General features: G+C 38.1%; 1 protein-coding gene and 1 pseudogene across 5 annotated transcripts in view; one reads left to right on the top strand and one right to left on the bottom strand.

Moving 5' to 3' along the window:
- bnc2 (basonuclin zinc finger protein 2) overlaps positions 1 to 24,122 on the bottom strand; it is a 472,589-nt gene that overhangs the window by 164,321 nt on the left and 284,146 nt on the right. The gene's annotated exons all lie outside the window — the stretch shown is intronic.
- On the top strand, positions 21,725 to 23,138 carry LOC134297163 (uncharacterized; annotated as a pseudogene).

Below are 24,122 nucleotides of genomic sequence, written 5' to 3'. Positions count from 1 at the left end.
AAAGAATTCTCAGTTAATGTGAATTTATCAAACTTCTGCAGATTCCAGATCTAAGATTGTTTGCAGTTAAATACCAAGTAACACACACACTAGAATGGTTCAATGAGCCAAATCCTCCTTCTCTACACCCACAGCTTGTTTAGGGATACAGATTAATATTTCACACTACATTGTTTTCTCCTGGAAATATTAGAATAGAATCACACTGTTATGTAATTAGGTATAATAGAATTATTGCCAAACATGTTTATGAGGTATGGGGTAACAAGTTGTTTCTGACCCAGAAGATTTGATCTTGGAGACTTGAGTTCAAAAACAGATGTCAGTGATTGGTGATGTTTGATCAGGCCTTCCTTAAGTTTCTGCATAAAAAGAAAAGGCTGTGACACAGAATATAGATTCTATGTTCTTTTTATTGTTTTCTTTTTAAAGTGGAATTGAGATTCTAAATTCTAGAAACATAGTTTACTCATAAGGTGGCCATATTCTTGTCATATTATATAGGGCAGGGGTCCCCAAACTAAGGCCCGGGGGCCGGATGTGGCCCATCGAAGCCATTTATCCGGCCCCCACGGCACAAGGGCAGAAGGGGGTTGGGCTAAATGACCCAAGGGGTCTCTTCTTCTCTTATAACCATTATTATTATTATTATTATCATTATTATTATTAACATTGAGGCTGGGTGGCCATCTGTCAGGGATGCTTTGCTTGTGCTTTTGGTGCACAAAGGCAGAAAGGGGTTGGACTAAACGGCCCAAAGGGTCCTTCCAACCCTCTTTTTTATTATTGTTGTTGTTATTATTATTATTATTAATTATTATTATTATTGCTCGGTGGCCAACTATAGTCCGGCCCTCCAATGGTCCGAAGGATCGTGAACTGGCCCCCTGTTTAAAAAGTTTGGGGACCCCTGATATAGGGTAAACGTAAAGGTTTCCCCTGACGTTAAGTCCAGTTGTGACCGACTCTGGGGGTTGGTGCTCATCTCCATTTCTAAGCCGAAGAGCCGGCATTGTCCATAGACACCTCCAAGGTCATGTGGCCAGCATGACTGCATGGAGCACCATTACCTTCCCGCCGGAGCGGTACCTATTGATCTACTCACATTGGCATGTTTTTGAACTGCTAGGTTGGCAGGAGCTGGGGCTAACAGCAGGTGCTCATTCTGCTCCCAGGATTTGAACCTGGCACCTTATGGTCCACAAGTTCAGCAGCTCAGCGCTTTAACACACTGTGCCACCAGGGACCTAATAAAAATGCATAGAAATGTGGAATTGTTGGTTCATTTACATGTACATTGTTCATTTGCCATTATAATTTTCTATAAACAAAGGCCCTGCCACTGAAGAATTAGCAGGCTAATTCAAATCCATATGTGAAACTGAATATACACTTCCTCAACCCACTGGCTTTGGCCCTTTGTATGGCTCAACAGCAGGAGAAAACCCAGGGTGCCATAGAACATGTATATAATGAAGTCCACTCAATGTATTTCAATACCCAAATGGTACATTTCATTCTTTTAAAAATAGTTCTCATGTATGTTTTCTTTCTCTGTGTGTCGTCTCTGTATTTTCTTTCTCTCTTTTAATCATTGGTTTCTCTTGTTTCTGGTTCATTTTTAACAGCATTATGATGCCGATGAGAAGAATATGAAGGTACTGGAAAGTTTCACATACTTGATCATCTTTACATCTGCTTTTCTCTGTTTCCCTTTCATCTGGCCTGCCCTCTCTTCAATCAGTCTATTCAGGTGTTCTTGCTCTTGGGTTTCTTACCTCTGGAGATTTTTCACAATTCAGCTTGACAAAATTAGGTCACCCAGTCTCTAAGGTCTCTGTGTACTATATCAATCTAGCAACATAATATAGTATCTGTGAATTCTTGTGCTAAATGTTTGCTTTTTCGGTCATGGAACCTACAGAAGACATTTCTCCCTAGGGAACATTAACTCTGTCCCTGATGTTCTCACGGGACCAAATTCTAACTATTCCACGTAGTTCTTCCTTTTTTATCTACTCTTATTGCCTGAGTGTTTTGTATAATGTAGTAGGTTTGGTTTAAAAAAAAACCAGAAGGTTTTAAATATAACCACAAAATTTTATTTTGGTACAAGAAAATATGAGATTCATACCAAAAGAGATGAATGACATCGTTTCATATTTAAACTTAAAATAGTTTCTAAATTGGGCTTTATGTTTGACATTTGAATGCCTAAATACGGGGTGGCATCCTGCTTACTCCTGAATTATTATTTTTTTGGATAAGCATACAATAGAAAAGCCTGATTCACATTAATAGGTGAACATGAAGGGCGGCAGAGCTCAGATAGCCTTTCCACCTACTGACGTCTATACGTCTATCAGCTCTACCCAAAAAGTCATTCAGTGGCACAGATTTAAATTTTCTTTTAAAAGCAGAAGTACACTGACCTTCAAAAAAATTTTCATACTCTGACATGGACTTTTTTGATTTAAAAAAAGGTTTCTGAGATTTTTCACAGAAACTCTAGGTTGCTTTTGTGGGACCCTAGAGTTCTGTGGAACACTGTTTAGGAAGTGCTGCCCAAGCCATCAGATACCTATGCTCACTTCTTGACTTAGTCCAAAATACAAAAACACCACTAATGTGTAGACAAAAGATATTATTGAATATGTTAGAAAGGTGGAACAGAGAGGATAGAACGGTAAACATTTGCATTTAGAAACATCTTTCCCCTGTGTGACAACATTGAAAGATAAAGATATAAAGAATTTTCAAAAGGTCTCATGTTCAGATACATTATAAAATAAATTGCTTTTTATCTGGGTGTTATTTGGCTTGTCCCTTATTTCTGACCCAACCATCAATCATTGCAGAACTTTTTGATAATTGAATGTTGTTAATTAGCAAAAGATTCTAAGGGCTTCTTTATTATCATGGCAGACTATGGAGAAACCCAACAATAAAACGGCATGCTACCAAGATATATTAAGCTTTGTCATTGCCTCACTCGCCTGAATGTGCACACCAAAGAGCGAGACAGAAAGATTCCAGTAATTCTGGAAGTGTTAAAATTTTCGTCTATGGTCAGGGCAGAATGTTATTATGTGTAACTGCTTATTAAAAATAACCCTTATTGGTTCTCTCTGAAGGATTTTCTTTTATACATAGCTTTATCCTATAATTTTGTCCCTGTTGGGCACGCAGCCTAAATTTAAACACAAACAGTCAAGCAATGAAGAAACATTAACACATTTACTGTGAACAAAAACTCCCAGTTGTACAGTGAAATTTTAATACATTTCAACTTATCTCTTTTACTAATGGGGAGAGTACAAACCCTGCAGGAATTCGCTCTGCAAACTGGTAATTACAGTAGACGCACTTTTTTTTATATAATGCATATGTATAGTCAGGCAAGAACCATAGCTGCCCTTTTGATGTAGGTTACAATAGAAATGTTTCGGGGGGCGGGGGGATGTTATGAAAATCTACTGTGATTCTAAAGAAACACATTATTTCTTGGAAATGTGTCCTTTAACTATGCTTATGAACACAAACATATATATTAAGTAAATTTGCTTGCCAGAAACTAAGCTTTATCAGCATCCTATTTAAAAATCCAGAACTACTTCTTTAAAAAAAAAACATTCAAAACACGTTTACCACATTGATTCAGAACCAATGTTTGCAGTCCATAAATGAAGATGCCTTGTACAAAAATATTTTCTCCTTCCTTGCCTTTTTCTTTTGGTTGAAATGTATACATTCATTTTTCTTACCTTCATGCAACTTAAGTTTTGTTTTATTTTGTATTTAATTATAAAATGCCTTCTTTTAGATGCCTTTGTTTTTTTTCTTCTAGAAATACAACTACCTAGCTAAAGGCACCCATAGTAAAAGTCTAGCACACATATATGTGCAGAATAGCTTTCAAAATTCTATTCTTGCTAGGCTGCCTTTTTATGCCTTGTCTACAAGCATTTGTATATTAGCTGTCTCACAAACCTCTGTGCTCAATTCTAGTCCTTTTTTCTAAGGACTACAGAGACATTGGGAAAGAATAAGCAAAGTAAAATGAAAAGGTGTGTCTTGGAAAAAATGACATGTCTTTGATTCCACATATATGGGTCATGTCAGATTGCACTCCTATTCCACAGGAAAAGTTTATTATTCCAGCTGCTGTGATCAATTGATTTCCTAATATTTAGAAGTACAGAATACATGTACATACAGATAAATTATATGACCAAAGAAGCCAAATTGGTGAACCCACATTAATAAGCTTGACATTAAATAAATGTTTTTTAAACAAGAAGTATTTTAATAAAATGATAAAATCCCAACATTTTTAAAGCTCCCATTTTTTCTCCTGCCTTGAGACTCCTCCGGACTTTCAACTGCTCTGGATGCAGCCTTTCCCATTTTCTACTGGTCTATGGTCTCAGTTAGGTTCCTTTGTAACTTTTGCTACTTGGCAAGCTGGCTTCTTATACAGTCTCGAAAAGGAGCCATTATCCCAAATAATAAATAGCTATAACATATGCCATCTGGTGACTGTACTGTAGTATTTTAGATTAAATATTATATAAATTGACTATTCTGCCACCTAGTAGCTGAAACATAAATATAAATGAAAATTAATGTACTTTTTAAAAATATCGCAAGTGCAGCCAGTTTTCATGAGTACAGATTGCCACATTCAGTACTTATTGTGAAGGTGTATTCTGGGTTATTGAGATAACACAACCTGGGTTTCTCCCTTCATTGCCCAGAGACAGGCAGGAAGACCATGAAGTCTTACAATATCTAATGAAAAAATGCTGACTTTACTCCTTCCCATTTGGCTATCTTAGATACTGGTTTATTCTCTAGCCAAGCCTACACCAAGAAAACTATGAAGTACAGATAGAGCATAGGAAAAACAAAAATCTGATATGAAACAGATCTTTTGCACCCCAAAAATCCTTTACCCATCACAATTAACAATCCATTACAGATTCCTCTTCTCAACAACTCAGAATGAACCTGCATGCTCAGTACCTATTATAGCATTCTCTAGTTGGTGTGAAGAGGAATCCACACAACGTGGTAAGAGAAGATAGTAACTGCATCCTAGTTCCTGATGTCCTCATAAAGTACAGTCCTGCCAAAGATGGCAATGCTTCAGAAACTAAGAAGATGACAGGAGAGTCCACCAGAGGCACCCTGAAATCTTATAAACCTTTCTGACAAAACCTTTGTGTCATTTCTGCTTTGAGTAGGAGTAAAGCATTCAGATCTTACCAGCTGGAAAAAAAATGACAGAATGGATATTTCTCCCATTAAAGATTTTGATTTGTGATGGATAAAGATGGCCCTTTCAGTTCAGATGAAGTCTCCTCACACTGTAATCAGAATCAGACTTAGAAGAAGAGAGCCCCAACACCACAGATTACAGGAGAACAAAATCCTGTCAATTATACAAATGATCTGAGGGTTACTTCAGTTTGGAGCCCAAATCTGACCATTCTCCTTCTTCTTTATCAGAAAGACTTTCAGCTGGCCTGGAAAATGTGGTCACTCTCAGGAATAGAGATATTGGACTCCATATGTTGGACTCCATAGCTGAATAATCTTAATGAGGTGGTGACATAATCTTTCTCCTGTTGCATGAGAAGAAGCACTAAAATCCTGGGGAGTCCCCTTGCAACCAGACTGAGAAACCCAATGCTTCAAGAAGCTATTAAAGTTGTCTAATCAAATAATTGATATCTTTCTCATCAGCACCTTCCTTAGAGGCATTGTGCTTTGGGTGGCCGGGGGGGGGGGGGGTAGACTAAACACATTTCTGTTAAGAGTTAATTGACTCTATCTACTTATCATCCACTGAGGGAGGGTATATTGAGGACAACTGGTGATGCTGGAGGATATGCTGCCCCCAATTGAAAAAAGGGATGTCCAATCCTGATAAAGCATTTGAGAAAAGTTGCCCTCAAGGCTTCAATGTGCAATTGGAAATCTCTGAGACAACACTACAGGATTCTACAGCTGAAAAGCAATATGGTGTTCATCATTGTCACTTGGTTCAGAGATGAAAAGCATGGGAAATGCATTAAAGTCACTAACAGTGGGATGGATTGGAGAAACATGTTGCTGAACATGTGGTGGAGAATTAGTAAAGGGGCTCTTCAAAAAAAAACTTGTGGCCCTCAGGAGGAATGAGATTCTCCTCTATGAACAGTTCCGGTGGGCCATTTGATGCAGCAGTAATTGCGGAAGCTCCCTCTCCTGTCAGGTCATCCTCCTCCAACATCATTTCGTTTTTCTCCATGGGCACTACAGCAGCCATAAGAGGAATAGCATGAGACATAGCAAAGTATATTGCCCACTGAAGCAGTTTCAGCACCAGAGGAGTCCTGTCTACAGCTGAGCTTGCTGCACCATCGGAGAGCTTTAAACTGGCTTGATCTAATTGCACATTTCCATAAAGTGGAGCCACATGGTTTTGAGCTGTATTTTTCTTCTTTTTCTTTTACTGTGATAGCTCTTGTCCACCAGCACTACCACAAGATTTGAAGGTAAGATTAGAAAAGGAAGGAAAAAGGAAAGGAGAAGAGGCTATTTAAAAAGAAAAGTAGATTATTGCAGCTGAACAGAAGAATTTTAAAAGAGAATAAACCATAGAAAGGAGAAGCCAGCTATTTTTTTAAAAAGTGCATAAAGCGCAAAAAAGAAACTGAAGAAAAAGCTCTGCTCTGAGCAACAACTAGAAAAAAGAACTCTCTTCACATTGATGAGGACCTGTGGAGTGATTCCGGCAAACCCACCTAGTCCACAGAAATGCTTCCTGTCACACATGGAGAATGCTTCCTCCTCCCCTACTCTGTCCTCGTTTTCAATGGTACACAAGAAGCCTCCCATGTTCTGGGTGCAGCATTATAGGACACTTGTGCCCCAGTTGAGCCACAGAGCTCTGCCGGAAGTCAGCCTGCATCGTGTGATGGGCAGGGTGGGGCTCGGTGGCTCAACTGAGGCGAAGGCGTCTTATGACATCAAACGTTGCCAAAGAAGTCATAAAAAGAAGAATTCTTAAAAGGCTAAGCAGGGAGGAGTCAACTCAGCATTTTTTGTCATTGGAAATTGCAAGACTTCTGAACAAAATTTTAAAAGCACATATTGTTGATTGCTACTAAAAGATAAAAGTTTCCCCTGACGTTATGTCCAGTCATGTCTGACTCTAGGGGTTGGTGCTCATCTCCATTTCTAAGCCGAAGAACCGGCGTTGTCCGTAGACACCTCCAAGGTCATGTGGCCGGCATGACTGCATGGAGCACCATTACCTTCCCACCAGAGCGATACCTATTGATCTACTCACATTTGCATGTTTTCAAACTGCTAGGTTGGCAGAAGCTGGAGCTAACAGCGGGCGCTCCCGAGATTTGATCCTACGACCTTTTGGTCTGCAAGTTCAGCAGCTCAGTGCTTTAACACACTTCGCCACCAGGGCTTCTGATTGCTACTAATTTCAAGTTTTTTCTCAAAAGTCTCTAGAAATTATAATATCTTGCTTGGCACGGATGTATGAACATTCCCTAAAAACATTTACACAGAAGCACAAATGCAGAAGGACTGCATTAGCCTGTTACAGACCATGTCTTTTCACACGCTGAGAAGAATCTCAAGGCACACTCGGTTGACTTTTTTTTTTTCAAGCAAGTACTGAATGAATTCAGTCAACACAGTTAGAAACAGGGCTGTCCTCAGACATAAGAAAAAAGTAATACACATTCACCAAATATATCAAGGTTGTTATTCCATGCAGCAATACAATTTATGATGCTGCCAGCAAGTATTTCCTAAGAGTAAGTGTAGTAGATATTTTTCTCCTAAAAGGAGAGCTTGTAACTTGAAATTAACTGACTGAATTAGTGTCAAGAATTAGGACTCTTGCATATTTTGTGAATTTCTATTACTTTGGAGAATTTTGAACTATTCTACAAATCTGATCCATATCTAGAGAAAGCAATAAAGCGTCACAATTTTCAGAAGAAGGGAGGATACTGACAGATTCAGGACAAAAGTAATACAAAGTTCATCAAAATGTGGTCATAATATAACAGTACCACTGTTCTGTGCCACTGTTACCCATACATTCTGTCTTTTACATTAAGCTCAGATTTAAGAGCCATAAAGCTAAGTAAGTTCTACTGGATTTAACACAAATAAATGCACACAATGATTCACTTAGCTTGACAGCCAAGCTTCCTTACAAACAAACTCTTGCTTGTTTATATGTTTTTGGTGGAAAGCTGCCAACCTACTTGCACATTTTTGTCATCCTAACCTCTCTAGCAAGGAATGAAGCAGAGAGTACCAAGAACGGCTAAATCTTTCACTTGCGACCATAACGGTTTCAAACAATATCCCAACAAAACATTGAGCTCTTCCATAATTTACAGCCTTTCGTTTGGGTTAAATGATACTCAACTTCTTTTAGAAAGACCAGCATGTCCTATCTTCTGGTTAGAAAAGACCAAGATTAATCTGGGAGGAAGGAGTAATGCTATTAATGCAGCATTAATAATACATCTGTGTGCACTAACCAGAATGTTTATAATGGAGAGCCACATTTTATGCCAGCTTTGTATTTTATTAATAAAATAATAATCAAGCACCTATAGCATGTGGATAGAGTACTCTTAGAATAGATTAGACACAGTCCCTGCCTGCACACTTACTCTTTTTTCTCTCAATAAAACTTACTAAACATGTTCTTTGCACTATCTATGGGAAGTGGAGACAATATAACCAAGCCCCCCCCCCACAACTGCCAAACCATAAAGTAAACTCAGAGTCATGTCTACTTCTGAAATAAATCAATTGAATTTATAACAGTTATTGCATTCTCAAAGATACAGGAACATTTTGAGTTTAATTTTTTTAAAGGGTGACAAGCCTAAGAAAGTGACATTATTCATAAATATTAAAAATTGAGGACTAGAAAATGCATATAAGAAAGGCAAAGTTAACAGAACTAGAAACAGAAGAACAAAGGCAGTGAAAAGAATAAAAATCACATTAAAAAGTTAGGATACAAAATAAACTTGAGTTAAACTCAAGACTGTTGAATATTTGCCTTCTTCTCTTTTAGTGCAGTCAGAATGTTCTTGAGGGAAAACGGGAAAATGTAACATTTTTCCTTTGAAGTCCATCACCATTGTATCTCCCAAACCACAAAATTGTTGCCGCACTCCCAATTTTTCAAAGATTCTCCTTCACTACATGGTCCCAAACATGAAGTAGGCCTGATCTGATAATTTTTCATCAGCAATAAGAATGGGGTATATCATGGCAAGTTAAAAGAAAAAAAATAATCCAGAGTACTGCCTTCATTCTGAATTATCTTAGGTTTCTTTATTGATACGACAGCAACATCTAATTAGCGGTATACTATTTTGATGCTAAGCAGAAATTTTCATTTCCTTTCAGTCCACTAAATATCCCATCTCTAAAATGGGGTAGTTTTCAGAGATTATGAAGTAAGCCAGGGAACACAGGAAACAAAAGAAATGTCATAGAACACTGGGCTGAAAGAAAAGACGAGAACAGAAAGGAGAGGCTGACAATATACAACTGGTGCATCTGTGAAGAGAACGTGGCTATGGTCCAGAAGTGAAATAGTATTTTCATTCATTGCAGCTGACCTTGAGAGTGAGCAATGTAAGATGTGAGCCAACAACCAATGGATATCATTTGCAGAGTCTGTGACATACATTATGGAGAATGTGAGAACTCACACAGGCATACATGGCTCTGTTCCTCTCTGTGCATGATCGCCATAGAATATGTAGACTCAGATTTGGTTAAACCTGAACTATAATTCGACACAAAAGTGGAAAAGGAAAAAGAAATGTTCAAATGCGCCATTTGCACTGTAACAGTTTTAAGACAGAAAAGGACAGAAAATAAATCCATATGTGAAAATTGCCCCAGTGGAGATTAGGATGATTTATAGTTCCATTCTTTATCAATTTACATGAACTAAGACCTCTCAGAATTCTGAGAAAGTATTTATAGGATTGCTCTGTCAACATTGTATTTGTGTGCAATGGACTGGGTTAATTGCCCAGTAAATCCCAATTCATTTCTTAGCTCATAGAAGAGTTCCGATTATTTTAGTAAATGCAATGTCTTGCACTGCCAATTTACCCATATGACCTCCTTCATGTAAAACATGTGTTTTTCTTCTCCCAGAATAATGATTATTCTAAGTTCATGTTCTGGTAAAGAGTTAATGTATGCATCAATAAATTTTTCTAAAACAGATTTGTTTGCATTTTTTATTCCCAAGTCCATTTAAAATAAAGTAAAAACCTTGAATTTTGATATCTATGATCTATGTAGCTGTACACCACACAGAGCAAACTTGGTAAGCAAAGTTTGCTTTTTCAGCAACACATTATTGACAGCCTTTTTAGTGATATAAGATCCATAATTAATAAATTAAAGAAAATAGATTTACTATGAAGAGAAAGGGAATATCATTTGCACCAGCCAAGATTAGTCATAATTTAATAACTATTTAGAATCCCACAAGAAAAATCTTGCCAGAAAAAAGAAGATTTTTTGAATCACTTATATTCAAACGTGACTGAAAAGTCTGAACTGCACACTTGTTTCTGGTAGTTTAAAAACAAGCATCAGTTTTTCTAGGAAGAAAACATTATGCCAGCAATTGGAAGTAGTGCTCTATTAATATTCAGTACATGCCAACACCTTAAAAAAATCGGAAAGAAAACTTGAGGTGCCAAGTTTATTTTGGCAAAATTGTGTGACATGATTTGTACTCCGAGTTGTTGTTTTTTAATAAAAAGTCTTTTAAAAATTCAAATCCTTTCCAATTAAAAGAAGAAGAAGGAAGTAGTATTTCTGACTCTCCAACTCTGCCTGCATGTGTAGTAATACATAATTTTCAATCTTCCATGTGTTATGATTGTACAACACTATGCTAATGTGCTGAAATCATATGGTGTTTTTTGTTTTGCTAAATTTCAGTAATGGCTTGGTTTAAGCATCCCAAGGAGTCACAGTAACTCCAAACATTACCCTTTCCCCTACGGTTTCTCAAATATTGCTGTTATATTCAAGAATAAGTCTGTTTACATAGATCCTTGAGATCTGCTTCTCAACCTTGCAATTCTACCCCTGACTTCACTTGCCATGACAAAAGAAGAGTCATAACACTATGTAACAAAATTTGAAAATTTTCCTGTTTCTGGTTTGAAAGTATTATTCCTTTTAATTGTGTAGTACTTACTTTGAAAGTAGTTGTTAAACTCCAGAAACTTTGTTATTGTGGCTGCCAGAAACTATGTTGAATTGGTTGAGACCCGATAAGAAAAAAAACTATAGTCATATATGATGCAGAATGTCCCGTAAAGACAAAGCTTTTTCCACTTTAATAAACTTTCTCCATGTTTTTATGATAAAACCAATTAGGAAGTGACATTTATAACCCAGGAACAAAAATGATCTTACATAGTGTAATGAATCAGACCTAAGTCCTATCCATTCCAGCATTCCCTTGCCTACAGTAGCCAAACAGATGCTCATGAGAACCAGAGCATAATCTCTTATTACTGGTCCCTGGCCATTTTTTGTACTAGACACTGCTAGATTTATCCTCTTAAGCATGAGATCTACAAAACCGAAGGTCATAAAATTTGTGAAAATTATATGCGAGTTTTGGCATTCTACACCTTAAAAAAATGACCTCAGATTTGCTCCATCAAGTATAGTTGCTTGGATGTTTTTATGCTGTGATGGAAGTGAAATTAGTATTAAAATTACTAATGAAATTTGTGTAAGAACTGTGTATAGCATGGCACTTTTATTGTGTTCTTATTCAGCACCCAAAAATATATGAAAACCCATGACAGTATTGAAAAATGGTTTCTCACTGCAGGCATGAACTTTCTTAATTCACTTTAAAAGCCATCTCAATTAGTGGACATTACCAAATATCCAGACTTACCAAGCAAGTGCCAAAACCTGATTTTTTTAAAAGTTATGTTGGAATAAATTAGACAGCAGCCCTGAGCAACTGAAATACTTGTCACTTCCCAAATAGCTTTTTCCTCAATATGGTTCATTTGTAGTTTTTGAGCCCAGCTGGGGGAAAAGATTTTTTTAAACCACCTGAGCATATTTTCCAGGATCAACAGGATTTATCAGCTTCTCTTCTATGATCAATGGGGCAAAAATCCCACATAAGGATTAACAGGGAAACACAACTTTGAGAACCCAGAGCTGCAGAACAGGGAATTAGCCCCTACTTATCCCACTGACCAAAACATTTCCATTAGTGGGAAAACAACATTTCATCAGGCTTGTAGGGCTTTTTGTTTTTAAAATAAAGTCTGGTGCACTGCATTTTCATCTTCAGGGCAAAAATTCTCTAAGCACACTCTAAGCGAAACAGGATTATCTTTTTCCCCCAAATACTGTACACGGTTTTTCCCTTACCCCCCAAAAGTTATTTTCCCAGCAAGAAATGTATTATTTTTCTTCGTCAAGAAATAGGGTAAACAACTATACACAAAAGATATTTCAGACAGCAATACATGCTTGAATGAAATGGGAAATCCATAATTTTTATTGTGACACCAGTGCATCATATTTTTTCCTCATCTGGAAATTATCAAGGAGAAATTAGATAATTAGCTTGAAATGATACCTAAGCAGGATGAATTGAAGTAGGATAGATTTTATATTCTGACTTTAGAGCCTCAGGAAAATGCACAGAACTTACATTATGATCTACACTGATACTGTAATTACACCAAACAAGAAATTGATTCTTTAGCCCACACATGTGGTTACTTTTGTAAATTGCAAGATCGTGTTTTGGCCTTTATGGGATCAGGCTGTGATCATTTGAAATACCTATTGCAGCTTCCTTCTTCTATATTTGATTTAAAGCAAGTGAACGAATTTCTGTATTCACAATCTCTACCTGTATTACTTTTTGGTTTTGATGATGTATGTAATACTCCTTTAACTTAGGTTTAAAAAGGAAACAGTTGTGTCTTAATTGTGGGTTGGATCCCAGGCATGTTTACTCTTATTTGTAGAGTTTTGAGTAAATGTTATCCTTTGTTTCAAGGTAAATACAGTAGAAAAGTGTGATTTATTTGAAGGGCAGGGGAAAATGAAAATTTTAAAACAGACTGCAGACTCTGATTTCGTTTCTAGAGATGATCTCCAATTCCATCTGAAGTAAGTAGTTCACTGAAGTAAGCAGTAGGTCTCCAAGGTCTGAACAGCTAAAATGTGTCCCTTTTAAAAGGAAACATGCTCTATTTCAGGACCCTTTTGAAAGTACATTGTTGGAATCTTTTGCTGCACTAGATTCTCTCTAAAAGAAATGAATTGTACAATGATGTCAACCTTTCATAGATTAGCTAATTGAAATATAAACGGCCACAGCTATTTCTGACATATATGTATACCATGTCTGAGCTTTGACTTTTCTTGGTGTCCTAATAGACCTGTTTAATTTTTTTAATGTTAATGCATAGAAAGTTTAATAAATGTACTGAAAACTGATATTTGATACCTTAAAGTTAGCCTCTCAGCTTTCTTTTAGGTGAGAGATTAAGGGAAAGACCTATGAACTGAAAGAATTGTAGAGTTTCTCCTTAAAAAAAGAAGCAAAGAGAGATTTGATTATCCCTGAAATGACATTCCTGGCTTATGAGGAACATACTTTAGGGGTCATGGGAGCAGCAGAAAAAGGAGGGCACTGCGCTGCAGGCTTTTTCCTCTCCATCCTAGAAGTTCAGCTGGTTTTGAAGGCACTGGAAAAAGCAAGGAATCTAGTTCATGAGGAATCACTAGACGGACAGTGGATGGGATCAAAAGAATCTGAGAGGAGGCTCCGCTATGGTCCACTCCCTGGTTATAGTCCCCAAAATATGCCTGGATTATTTCAGAGATATTTCCTATACTTTTTTTGGTTCCCATTTTATACAGGGTGTTTCAAAATGATGAACTAATTTTCACAATGGAATTTCACAATGGAATATGTTATCATTACGCACAAAGTTAGCAATGGTTTAATGAATTCTCAATTTTTCAAGTTTTATTAACTCTTTTGAGCCAGAACAAAATCTAAAAAACAACTCCGCAAATTGAGAATATCTCATTAAGCTTTATGTTGTAGGGTTGCCATCTTGAGTATGACTGACGTCAGGGGCTGTTCATGGGCTGGGAGAGGCATCCAGCAGTAATCATTTGAAAAACTATACCCAGTTCATGGTTGCAGAGATACTGGGATTTCAAAAGACAGTCCATTTTTTTTAACACGCTCTATCATTTTGTGCAATCACCTAACAGGGACATCTCATTGCTCAGATCTACCTTTAGATCATTTATGAAGAGTCTAAAAGTAGTGGCTAAACACATTCTGATTCTACAAAGATTAGCAGCTGTAAACTGAGCAGAAGTGACATTGCATAAGCCAAAATGTTGACACCTGAAGATCTGAGAGTGCTAGCCCATTGCCACTCTCCATGGAGATGTCATTGCTACTCTCAAAGTAACCGAGAGGATTCTCCAGGGTCTACACAGAGACCATTCATATGGAGCAGGGGAAACTCTTGTCTTGAATATTGCTTCTATGAAGAGAGTGTGATGGAGTCAGCACATGTTTCTTCTTTATTTACTCAATCTAGTTTTTAGACAGCAATGAAAGTTCTGTATAGTATCAAAGAAGTGGGCATTTTTCAGAAGGTCTCCCATTGACGTTCTTGAACTGACCGTTGAACTGACTTAAACCCACTGCAACATTGTCAGCAGATTAATGTTACATTACTTGGAGTGTGATTCATCCTCTATCACAGGTCATTAAAAGGAGCCCTCCATGGTGCAATGGGTTAAACCTTTGTGCCAGCAGGACTGCTAATGTGAATGTTGGGTTGCTGACCTGAAGGTTGCTTGTTCGAATCCGGGGAGAGCACAGATGAGCTCCCTCTGTCAGCTGCAGCTCCCCATGTGGAGATATGAGAGAAGCCTCCCACAAAGATAGTAAAACGTCCTTGCAGATGGCCAATTCTCTCATATCAGAATGACTTGAAGTTTCTCAAGTCGCTTCTAACACACACACACACAAAGGTCATAAAACCAAATTTCTAGGGATGTGAATTCTGATTTCATAGGTCATTGCATGGCAAATAAGAAAACTGAACTTTGTTTCTCCTTGATTAGTTTTCTATTCCCAGTCTTAAAGAAAATTTAAAAAGGTTTTTCTTTGGAAGAGGCACATTTGGTATACAATAGATAATGTAAAAGACATGTAGCAAAAGTAGTAGCACTGCATGGGTTATTTGTGTCTTTGTGAGTTCTGTTCCGCTTGCTGTGTATGTGCATGGGCTTAGCTTCAGAAAAGGAAAAAGACACAAATTTTGAAAAGTTTAGTGCAAAATATATTTTGCATAAATCACAGCATCCATGGTCAGTCAAGAATCTCAGAGTGCATCTACACTGCAGAATCAATGCACTTTGACCCCACTTTCACTGCTATGTCTCAATGCTATCAAAACCTGGGATTTGTAGTTTGGTGAGGCAGCACTCTTTGGCACAGAACACTAAAGAACTTGTAAAACTAGAACTCTCCAGATTTTATAGGTTTAAGCCATGGCAGTTAAAAGTGGGGTCAAACTGCATTAATTCTACTAAGCAGATGCCTCCTCCGTCTTATATTGGTGGTGACATTTCACGAGGAAAGTTGAGAATCTTCCAAGGTCCCATTTGGCCTAGTTGGCAAGTCTTAACTAAAAACCCCGTGACAGCCAGATTTATTCACATCCCTGTCCATCTCAATCTCCATATATTCATTGTTTCTGCAACTAGGTGCCTGGAAGACAGTCCTTGTATTAAAAGCTAAGGGGCTACATTTTTTAAATTCTTGTAAAGAAAGAAGGGTAGATAAAATTCTATTAGATTAGGTAGATTTGACTGCTACGTAAAAGACACTGTTGCTTGCTAATGCTCTCAAGGAGATATTTAATTTGTTGCATAGACACAAAGAGAAAGTAGCTGTCAGTTTAAGTGCCATTTCTGTCACATTTTTTAATAATATACTGTTGCTGTAATTATACTGCGGTTCTTTTATATTTAGTAAAAGCCCGTTCAGTTTTACAATGAAAAACAATTTAAGAAATTATAGAAACAGACTGAACACAGTGGTTCATTTGCTGAGGCAATTATCCAGATCCTTGTCAAGGAAAAAGAGCAAGAAAGAACAAAGACTGTGATTTGCAAAAAAATGTTTCTAATTCAATGCTATAATGCTTACAATATGTCTGTGGTTGTGTTGGATTATGTTAATAAACTGCAGTCAAAGTGTATTTGTCACAACACAAAGGAAGGGCGCTATCAATCGTCTTGCCAGATATTTTAAATTAGTCACCAAAGTGTCTAGCCAAGGTTTCCTCTATGACCCTCAGATGAAGGGTGAGGTTTATTGGACAGTTTTTTTTCCTGTGAGAGTAGACAGTCCTCCCCTCATCACCACAAAACACACACATATCATGATCCAGTATCTGGAAGAATCTGGAAAATAACCGTAAAATGAACTGTGATTGGCTTGACATATTCATAACATACACAGTTCCACCCCAAAGTCCTCTCCATTTTGAAAAAGTGGTTATCAATCATAGACCAGATTCCTCCAGAAACTTTGTGAATGTATGCTTTGAATGGGATGGGGGTAAGAACAATGGGAATCACTAACAAAGAAGTAAAGATTTTCAGAAAAACAACTGGCCATCCACAAAGATGTTTCTGCTCATACTCCTTTTTTTAAAGCCCACAAACTTTCTTAATAACTACGACAGACTTGTAGAAAAAAGCATTTGTTGCCTTTTAAGAATTCGGTCATTTGTAAAACAGCTTGGAACAAGAGCATTCTAAAACAAGTAAACAATTCCAGAACCACATTTACTACATGCCATGAGAAGTAATCATCACAGAAAGTCAGGCAATATCTGTTTTCATGTTACTAAATCAAAACTAAGCTTGTTCTCTCTTGTTTTTAAGGGGGTGGTCTTCACAAATTCAGACATGTGTAATGTGGCTTTGTTAAGAGCTTCTTTGAAAAACATGATTTTTGGACAGTGAGAGATGTATTTTTAATCTCTCATCCTAGATGGGGCTACCACCATCAAGTTCCTTTCCTGTAATTATATTATGCAGATGTCAGTGGAAGAAGTTGCTGAAAGTTGTTTACAATACAGTCCTTCAACTGACAGGTATAGAATGAGAGGAAATGAAATACAAGCACATAAGACAAAACACAACTAGCATCCAAATGCAGATTATGAAACGTGAATGTGCTGCAAAACATTTCAATGAAATAATAAAAAATGTGGATCCTGTTTCTTCACTCCCCACCTCCCTGCCACATCTGGAGATAGTTTGGCAAAGCAATTGCCAAAAGCCAAATAATATCTCTGCCTGACTAGCTCTTTCCTTTTGCATATAAACAATTAATGGTGTATGCAACCCATCTTCTAAGTGTTCATATCCATCATACTGTTTCCTGAAATTAAGTAACAGTTTCATAATGTAATACTGCATACAAAACAGAAGAAAACCCACTTGTCTTTCCCCTGTAGAAAAATACAGAAAAATAACCTGCTTGCTTGATGCTGATGTTCTTCAAATGGTTATCTTTGCTATCAACATGTATACATTCTGTGACTCTGCAGAGCTGATTCCAGGAGCATTCTTAAAAGTTTTAACAAGTGAGGTAGAATCTATGCTCTTCCCATCAAGGAGAAAGATGCTTTGGCTTAGTACGTGCTTCGGGAAGTGCCATCATGTCTTCTGTTCATACCTTCGCAAACAAAAATGGTCCATATAAAGTAGTAATTTTTAATTTAGTAGATGTGAGGGAACAAGAAGTCCCCCTCCCAAGTATGTTGCATGTGTTAATAACTACAATTATTAATTTCTTTCCTGTAGATTTGCAGAGACTGGCAGTCAGTACCTTGCCAATGGGAGTACTACTCCATGGACCACTGTTTGAGTAGCACTCCTTCAAAAGGACATAAGAGTTCTTGCAGGAATGCCTATATCTCCAATGAATTGGAGGTGGCACAGCAGGTTAAACTGCTGTGCTGCTGAACTTGCTGATTGAAAGGTTAGCGATTTGAATCTGGGGAGCGGAGTGAGCTCCCACTATTAGCCCCAGCTTCTGTCAACCTATCAGTTCGAAAACATGCAAATGTGAGTAGATCAATAGGTACTGCTTCTGCAGGAAGGTAATGGTGTTCCATGCAGTCAAGCTGACCACATGACCTAGGAGGTGTCTACGGACAACGCCGGCTCTTTGGTTTAGAAATGGAGATGAGCACCAACCCCCAGAGTTAGACATGACTAGACTTAATGTCAGAGAAAACCTTTACCTTTAGCTTACCAATGAATTGTCTTGGGAGAAAAAGCTGCTTCAACAAGTCATAGCACTATATAGAAAACAGGTGGAAAGATTAAAGTTAAAAAAAAAATTAGGAAAGCACCAGAAACTTTAATGTAGCAAAGGACTCAGTATGAAATCAGCTATGTTATATTTGAAAAACCTTTTAAAAAGTTGTATCACTTCTAAGATGCAAAAAGATGGAAAAACACCTTCTAGTTAAGAAAAGGTTTAAGGTCATGTCTTCATGGTTGAAATAAAATATACACACCTTCAACCCAATTCAAGCAGTCCACATTCACTGTGGCTGGCATGTCCAGCTGTTATTCTGGCACAAGGAGAACCACAAGTCATTCTGGAGCTTTCTAGAAGTTCCATAATGACACTGGTGATCTTGAGGAGTGGACACCTGGATCAGGCTGGAACCAGGGAGATCCAGTATCCACACATCAAAAAGGCCCATCTATGTGTTGTCAGTCGGAAATAGTTTTAGTCTGCTCTCCAGCAGAGTTTGCTTGCAATTTTGCTCCTTATAATCACATGGCTGGGTATTCTGTTGTGACATTATCATAAGGCTCTGCCAGGGAACATTTGGGCAGTGAATATTGGTAGTGGCAGTAACTCCAGTGCACTGTACACCACAATGTCTGTACACCAAAAGGTCTTCACAGCACTCCTATGCTATATCTGAAACAGCTTCCCACCACAATATTCTGGGTTTTGTTTTGTTTTTTTGGGCTAGTTTAGATTTAGCCCAAGACAAGATTCAATCAACTTGCAAAGTCCTTTTTTCCCATGTTACTAGAGATATGGAGGGAGGAGGAGTGGGAGTAAGAATGAGATCACATAGTATAGATATGCTGACTACCATTAACATTGCTTCAAATATTTTCTGAATGAACATACATAGGACCACAGTCTAAGCCACTTACTAAGAAGTAATTGAAACCGAAATCAATAGGGCTTGCTTCCAAATAAATATGTTTATGATCAGATTGATAGTCAAAATACTCAAGCTGTAAATTTCAGATGAATATCGGACATAGCACAAAAGAGAAAGCAACACACTCTGATGACATTTAAGCATAATAAATCTTAAATGTTTATGGTCACTTTCAACAATGAATCAAAGAAAAGTTTTCCCCCCTGACATGCCCTTGAACTCCATTTATATAGACTTTAAAACACTTTAAATATAAATAATATAAAATAATATAAATAATCTAGCAACCACAAAATGATCTGCTTTGAGACCACAAAAGAAAGTGATTAGTAAAACATTTTGACATTTAACTGAAGGAAACATGAAAATAAATTAGTATCTGAGATCTATATTGATGGGGTGGCCCATGCCCTAAAATTTTAAATTAAGCATGAAGTTTTGAATACTTCCAGAAATTCAGAATTCTACTATCTAAGGAATTTGTCAGGACTTTAGTTCATGGTTAGTCCTAAAGTTATAGCGCATTGTCAAACTCTATTCAGTAATAAAACATAAAAAGTAAAGTAGCATCTTGGATTTCAGTTGGCAAAACAGGCCATATGGAAACACAAGTCCAGCTATGTCTTGAGCAATAAATGTACTCTGTTGACGTCGTTTTCCCTTCGTTCCTAATACAAATTTGCCTTGTCTAATTTATTCCCTTGCTTTTATATGCACCCACTCCATCACATGTAGATTTGCTTCCCTCCAAAACTATCTATAACTTCTAAATACAATACAAGCTCTGTTGTGAAAGCAGAAAAACAACGTCATATTTAATTGTACTTATTGCACACTTTATCATGGGTGTAAAACATGCTTTCCATGATCAAAATGTAGCCTCTGCAAGTAAAATTTGAACCCAAATTGTTCTTTTCCATTTGGCCAGGAGAAATCTGTAAACCAGCAAAATTTGAAGTAACATTTTAAAGGAAAATATTAATTTTGCACTCTGTATTAAGTTTTATAGAGTTGACTGGAGGTAGGGAAGTAAACAATATTAAGTGCCTGCTACCGAATTGCACCCCCAGTGGTGCAGAGGTTAAACTGCTGAATTGTTGAACTTTCTGATAAAAGGTTGGCAGTTTGAATCCAGGGAGCAGGGTAAGTTCCCGCTGTTAGCTTCAACTTCTGTCAACCTAGCAGTTGGAAAATATGCAAATGTGAGTAGATCAATAGGTACCGCTCCGGTGGGAAGATAACAGTGTTCCATGCAATCATGCCAACCACATGACCTTGGAGATGTCTATGGACAATGCCAGCTCTTCAGTTTAGAAATAGAGATGAGCACCAAATCCCAGAGTCGGACTAGACTTAATGTCACAGGGAAACCTTTGCTACCAAATTGCAAGGCACTGAGGTTAAACTATGTTCTCAATATAAATGAGCATGCATTTACTAAACTGCTTCCCTCTCTTCTACTGCACTGTATCTAGATCTTGCATCCAGTATATTTGTACAAATCTAGTTGAGTTTTTTTAACAAATCTAATCTAGTTAATATATACAGTTGGCCCTTCACATTTGAGGTTTTGATTTTAACAGATTTGATTAATATGATATTTGTAGGAATTTCTACAAATTTCACTGGAAATTTCCTAAAGTTGCACTGAAGAACTTAAAGATTCCTAGAGATTCCTAGATTTCTCTCAGATAAAAAAGTTGGTTTTAATTTTTTGCTTTGTTTTTTCATTTGGGAAGGGGGGGGGGTCTGTGCCCCTAAGTGAATGTGAAGGACCTACTGTATTCAATATGTGCATCAAGTTTTCACCAAACCCAATGATTCCCCAGCTCAATTTTGATGGTTTCAGAGATAAAGCAGCATTCTATCTAAAGTGACCATCACCAAAATTTGAACCCACCTACACAAAGCATCCCTACATGCGGTTTTCAGTCACTAGTGCCTGCTGTCTCAATCACCGGCTTATGTGAAGTGGTTGCAACAGAAAGAACATGAATATAGTATGCTGCCACCCATCCAATTGTCCCCAGTCATGATAGTTAACAAAACATGGCAAATTGCAACTATGGCAATCGTTGAGAGGGCACGCTCCAAGCTACCTAGACAAGACCTGGTTGCCACAAGACCTGGTTGCCACAGGATCAACAGGCAGGCTTGGTTATGGACAGATAATGTCAAGAAGGTGTTAGAGAAGAAGTAACTGTATCACATCTTCCTTGACAACAAGACGACCAAGAACTTGCAGAAGTATTGCGAAGTGAAAAAAGCTGCTAAACAAATTGTGACCATAACAAAAGCTGCTCACTATGATGAGCTAAACACAAAGTTTGACACTCAAGATGGCAAACGCCTTATCTATTGATTGGCAAAATCCAGTCAGGGTCAAGCTGAAGATGTGGAGAAATCCCACTGCATTAATGAATGACAATTGTCAGTTTCGGATGGATCGAAAAAGAGTGATGAATTGGTGGCGCAATTATTTTGAGAAAATATCCACCAAGGAATTTGACCATCCACTCATTCCCCAAGCTGCGCCAACCTACAGCCCCATACAGTTGATCACTGTAGGAGTAGTTGAGGTGGCACTGAAGCACATGAAGCCAAGTAAAGCACCCAGACCTGATGATCTAGCGACAGAGCTGTGGAAATTGAAATACTGGAATCCTGCTGGCTCACTGGCAAACACAATTGTTCAATCAGATTGTTGCCAAGAAAGACACCTGTGGATTGGCAGCAAAGTATGACTATACCAATCTGTACAGCCCTGCAGACTGTACAACTTCCCGGCCAATCCGCCTGCTATCCCATACCATGAAGAACTTTAAACATGTCATCGACCACAGAATTCGCAAAATTGTCCACCTCACTACCAATCAATGTGGTTTTGTTTTAAGTTGCAGTACAATCAATGCAATTTACGCCACTCGACTCTTGACCAAGAAACCGTGAAAAATGAAAGCCACTTCATGTCGCATTCCTCAATTAGGAGAAAGCATGTGATTGAGTCCCTTATGAAGTTATTTGGTACGCATTACGACAACGTGCTGTTCCCGAAGAGCTGGTCAACTGGGTCCGGATTGTGTACAGCGATCCAAAAAGCAGGGGCAGGCCTCTGCTAGCACATCATCGGAGTTCCCATTCCCAGTCGATGTGCATTAGGGCTCAGCTCTCCCCTTCTTTTTGTTGTTGTAATGGATGCAGTTACTAGAGACCTGCAGAAACTAGCATCTTGGACTTTGCTGTATGCTGATGACATAATGCTTGCTTCTGAGGACAAGGAAGAACTTGAACGTCAAGTACAAGCATGGTGTAACCGGTTGGCGCAACATCAAAAAGATGGAATACTGGACGACCAATGAGGAGGAGACTGGTACCATCCAGGTGGATGGGGTGGATCTCCCAAAAGTCAACACCTTCAAGTATCTCAGATTGACAATAACTTCAGATGGCAACCTTTTTGACGAAGTCATCACACATATTAACATGGCTTGGATGAAATGGCGCTCAGTAGCAGATGTACTCTGCAACAAGAAGATGCCCAGACACCTAAAATCAAAAATCTATCCAACTGTCGTAAGGCCTGCTGCAATATATGGAGTTGAATGTTGGCTGGCAACAAAGGAAACAGAATGTCACCTCAGTGTTATGGAGATGAGGATGCTACGATTTAAAGCTGGCGTCACACGTCTTGACCACATCCGCAGTGATGCCATCTGGCAACGCTATGGCATTGCTCTAATTGTGGACAAATGACAAGAGTGATGCCTGAGATGGTGTGGTCATATTATCTGAGGAGAAGACCAGTCCATTTGCAAGATTGCTTTTGATTTAGAAGCCCCTGGCAAGAGACCAAAGGGACGACTGAAGCAATGCTGGTTGGACATGTTGCAAGATAATCTGAAGGCTGCTGGCATACATCCTGACCAAGCGCCCAACTGGGTGAAATGGGACAACAAACCAGTAAAGTGGGCATCACCATCAAGCGGGACAAATGCTGAAGAAAAAGAAGAAATGCCTGCTGTCTCAGTACAGTCAGTCTTGCCTATCTTGTTAATTCACCTTTGCTACCATGGAGCATTATTATGGATGTTTCCACAGTATCTCTCCACTGCCCAGCACAGATGTGTATCAGCTTTGCTAAATCTTGAATATGTAGACCACACAGCTTCCACTGGCTTGTAGACAAGCAACAAATGATGCCATCAAGGCTCCTTTTGTTTAGTAGAGACACAATAAAAGTTCAGTCTCTCTAACTCTTGTCATCTAGTACATTAACAGTCAAGGTATGCAGCCTTCAAGGCTCAGTCTAGGATAATTCTTTCCCTTAGTCACTTTCCCATATTGCTTCTCAATCTATGATTCAAGGAGTACCACCTGATCCGAACTTCCTGTACAATTACTGCTCTGTTTATTTTCTTTGTGTTCACCGTGTACACGCTTTAATCACTTTTCCTTTCTATTGCTTTGAAAAATAGAAAGGTTTGCCTTTGTCTGGCTCTTGCCTAAGTTTCCAAAAAATATACGAGCACTTCCCCTGCTTGGCTGCAGTCTTTAGTATGGTAGGAGAGTTGGACTAGAAATGATATGGTTGGATCAACACTGTTATATAATGCAATTTTAATCTGCATTATAAGGTCGGTATATACATATACAATGCAGTTTAACTGCATTAAATTACAACATATGGTCTACACTGACCATATAATGCAGATTCAAACTGAATTATATCAGCGTAGA

Source organism: Anolis carolinensis, chromosome 2 (assembly GCF_035594765.1).
Source record: "Anolis carolinensis isolate JA03-04 chromosome 2, rAnoCar3.1.pri, whole genome shotgun sequence".
NCBI lineage: Eukaryota > Metazoa > Chordata > Lepidosauria > Squamata > Dactyloidae > Anolis > Anolis carolinensis.
The sequence above is the reverse complement of the archived record's forward strand: the minus strand, read 5'-3'. Positions and strand labels throughout refer to the sequence as shown.